Raw genomic sequence first — 4536 nt, forward strand, 5'->3', positions numbered from 1 at the left:
GTAAGAGCACGTGGATTAGGATCTGGAGTGCAGGACTAGAATTCAGGAGTTCTTGTGCCTAAAGAAGATGCAGCTGTCTGAGGACGCCCAAGGCATTTTGCAGCCTAGAAGGCACTTCTGTGATCTTTCCAAAAGGGAAAATCTCTTGCCATCTGCCATGCTAGGATCTAACACAAATTGCACAGTGGAGTTGGTAAAGCCATGTGTTTCCTGTGCTGTAGAACTGGGGGTGGTGTGTGCTCAGCTTCCCCACAGGGTTGGTTGATGGCTGTATGGATCACCATATCCTGCATGTGATCGTTCTTCTGTGCCCCCAGCTTAGAAGACATGGTTTAGAGAAGTGTCTGTTTCTTGGTTTTTTTTATGAAAAGGGAGCAGAGGTGCCTGGCTCCTCCTGCTGCACCAACTACACTTGTGTTTTGCCCTGGGGGCTTTGACTGCACCAGTTGCTTTGAGGAGAATGCAAGTTACTGAGTTCTGCTCCAATGTGAAAAGGAGCGGTGGTATTTCCTTCAGCAGCACACAGTCTGTGTATCCACATGATATCAGTTATATAAGCTTGCTTACTTCATGGCCGTTTATTTATTTGAAACTTCCCTCAGACAGCAGGGAAAGTGCTGCAGACCCACTGTGAGGCTCTGCAGCTGCAGAGCAGCTCGGCAGGCAGCAGGGAGTGAGTGTGCCTCTGGCTCAGACGATGTGTGGCAGCAGCAAGGCCGTTAAGAACAGCTTACTTGGAAGTGTCACTGTGCTGCATTCTCCCTGCTCTCAACAGAGTGAAAAGGGCACTGCAACCATCAGCTTGTGTTCATAGGTGGGTTATTTGTTGGATGTGCTGACCTAGCCTCTGCCCCTTCAGGAGGAGCATGGAATAAATCCTTTGCAGGGGGAAATGCACTGGAGCTGCCCACTCAGGATATTTATTTGGCCGTTCCGTGGTGCCACAATTGTCAGTGAGGGGACAGCATTGGATGCTGGAGACCAGGGATACTGCCTCTAAAAAGCTGATGTTCAGGCAGGGCCATCTTGTGCACTCACACTATCAGTTGCCAGGATTGTGCATAAATGTCCTTGTTTTCTGACATTGCAAACTCAGTCTTGTAAATGTTGGGGAAATAGTCGGTATCTGAATTTTCTGTATCTGTCAATATTTAATTCAGGGAGCAAATAAAAACTATCCTGGTGTTACCATCTTGTTGGCTTTTTTTGACTTGGAATTGTATGTCTCCAGTTTTACATGCCTGAGCAGGGCTTCATGTGTAAGTTAAATAACTCATCACTGCTTTTTCCTCAGATTTTAAGCACACAATAGCCAGGTAGGAAATCAGCCCAGCATTGAATTGGTGAAAGTGTTTGATGGTAACTCATGAGCCCTGTTTGCAACTAGAGAACAATTCATTAAAACTTCTGAACTTGGAATCCTGAAGTGGGTGAGGTTTGGTTTTGTACAGAATTATGTTGCAAAGATGAACCTTAAATCCAAAGAAATCTGTTATCATTTGTCATTATGGGAATTGATGGGAATGTTGGCTGATACGTCATGCATTGTGTCCTCCTGATGCTGGGAAATAAGAACTGGCAGAGGCAGGGAACTGGCAGAGGCAGCTACAGAAAAACCATTTACAAACCAGCTGCAAGACTTAGTAATTTTAAAATCTCCTTGGACATCTCAAATATTTTTTTCCTTTTACAGGGTAAAGGTTGGCTTAAGAATAAATTTAACATGTAGTGCTGTAAATGGCTCCGTTTTGCCAGAAGTTCTTGATTATTTCTGCCAAGTAACAAATCCACTTTTGTTTTTTCCACATTCCTTCCTCCTTTGCTCCAACTTTGTGGTATGAGCTGCTTTTTACCTGAGAGTTAAAATCCAAGGGGAGAATGTTGCTCTATGGCCACATCCTTCAGGCGCTGGTGGTGTGTGTGGTGGGGTATTTTACAGATGCCAGGAATAGAGTAGTAAAAAGAAAACAAATTAGAACACTTGATACTCTCCGAGGTGGAGTTCTGGCATGGTGCAGCATCCTTATGTACTGATACGTGTTGTACTTTTTAAAAGAGCATTTATTCCATTGCTGAAGTGTAGGGTGGGCTTGGTGCTTTGTTGTTGCTTCAGTCAAGACATTTTTTTGTTTGGAAGACTAGAAATGCCTTTGAGAGCAATCTTGAATGTGGAATCATTGCTACCCATCTCTGAGCAATGTAAGCAGTTAAGTACTTTATTTTCCTAAGGTTATAATAATCAACTTCTCTGCCTTCCCATCTGACAGGGAGAGAGGGATGGATGGATGGATGGATGGATGGATGGATGGATGGATGGATGGATGGAAGGAACCTGGTGTTCCTCTATCAAACCTACAACTTCAGTTAACAATAGTAACCCTTTTAAAAGAAGATAATAATTTGGTTTTGCTTAAAGGTGTAAGCGATGGAACTCAACTACATCCACCTCTGCTTTGGGCTGTTCCAAGATGCACTAAATTTTCTGAAGCCTGTGTACTCTGTAAGGAGAAGCAATTCTATCAATGCTGCAATTTTTAAGTTGCCATAATTGCAAAAATAAGTCAACAGGCAGTTCAGAAACACTTCCATGTGGACCTTGGAGTGCACAGCACAATCCCTTCCTGCTAATTTCTTTGGCACTGTGTTCTTAACTTCCATTCAGTGAGTCATACAGCACAAGGCCTCTGTGAGCAGTGAAACTGATCTATCATTGAGTCTATTCAGTCACTTGGCTTGTTTTAAAAGAAAAGGCAGCTGTAGCAATGAGATTTCATCTACTACCACCCCGGGGGTGTGGCACCCCTCCCCTGAGCTGCATGTGCTCCCTTGGGAGCTCAGCACTACCGAAAATTGCCCTTTTGGTAACAGAAGTGTCTCATGTGTACAATACAGGCTCCGAGGTGCATCCACGGCTGTGCTGGGAGGTGGGTGAGACAGTGGCCCTGCCAGGGACACTTTCACATGTGCCTGCTTTGGGGGCAGGGAAGGGTTGCAAAAGGATTTTAAGATTAGCTCTGTCAGGGTTGACACAGGAAGAAGCAACTTAAACTAAACTTTTCCATTCCTGACCTGGATTCTTCATTCCAGGTACACCAGCTTCTACCACAGAGCTCCGAGCATAAGGAAATTACAATCTTCCAAGAGCTGATGTGGAAACATGGGAGAGTCTCAGACCTCCTACAACTGCTTACCCGAGGACTTCCCTGGAATTTTTATTCTTTTTTCAGTTTAACGTCAGGTTCTTCCCCCAGTCTAGCAGTGCTGCCCAGGTAATTACTAGCAATGCCTGCAGGACTCTTTAATGCATTAGAGGGCTTATTTAGCTCAGCCTGCCTGCCTGAGGAACTTGGCTCTGTTCCCTGTAGGATCTCTCTGGCTCCTTTTCCTACGGCAGGGCAGTCTAGTCTCATGCCCTGTGCAGGCCCATGGTGTGGTGCTTCCTCTGCATTTGTTCCTTCTAATCCAGGATGGTGCAAGGCGGTTCTTGCCCTTCCTGTTGGTGGGTGTTCCCAAAACTCCATCCACCCCAGCTTTGCTCTCAGCCACAACTCTGGGAAACTGCTGATGGAGATGGTTCCTTGGTGCCTGCTGGGTGCTGGCAACGTGTGCAGAGGGGAAACCAGACAGCCTGAGACTGCTGTGGGACAGAGGCAAGTCCTAGAGGCTGGGGTCACATTGCTGATGACTGTAGGTGAGAATGTGCTGGGGTCTGGGGAGACAAGATGGGAAGAAACCACACAGCCAAAGGGTGCCCAGTTGAAGAAGCCATGGTATATGGAATAGAGGGTTCTCATGAAGAGCAGACAAGAGAGTCTGCTTGGTGAGGAAAAGGTCTGAGCACTGGGGTAGTTGTTGGATGGTGACAAGGGGTTCAGTGGGAAGCCTTAGCTGGAGAGGAGCTGGGTTGTGTGGTGGCCATCTGAGACAGTATGGGGAGCTCAAAGGGGTCTGCGCATGGGAGGATAGGGTAGAGATGGATATGCCTCATGTTTTGTAAGCTGTACTCATGGGGCACATAGCTGGATGAGGAGCATGAGGAAGGCTGGGAGGTGTGTATTAAAAGACTAGGGCTGCAGAGATAGAAGGGGAAGCCTGGGGTGTAGACAAAAGCAGAGGACACAGGAATGACCCTGTGTGTGAAGCAGCATCAGAGGGTATAAAGGGGGTGAGAAAGCCGAATGGGGACGGGGAGCCTGGGAGAGGTATATTCTCAGCTGGCACTGGGAATGTGGGTGCACGGGGAGTACCAGGCTGTGGATGGGAGGATGTGGATGTAAAGTATAAATCCCAAGGCACCCACGGGCGGTGGGGCTGGGGTCGGGCAGTCCCAGGGACCGTGCACCCACATGGGCACAGCAGTCGCGGAGTGGATGGCTGTGCGGGGAAACCGCTCCGAATCAGAGGGTCAGTGCCAGCGAACGGGGGGGTCTCCTACGGATGCGGGATCTGGCTGGGGGCAGGGAGGGGGCCCAAACTCGCGGGCTGCCCGCTGAGCCCGGACCCGGCCCATGTCGGGTCCCGGGCTGGCTCCCGCGC

The sequence above is a fragment of the Geospiza fortis genome, unplaced genomic scaffold, assembly GCF_000277835.1.
Source record: "Geospiza fortis unplaced genomic scaffold, GeoFor_1.0 scaffold172, whole genome shotgun sequence".
Taxonomy (NCBI): Eukaryota; Metazoa; Chordata; class Aves; order Passeriformes; family Thraupidae; genus Geospiza; species Geospiza fortis.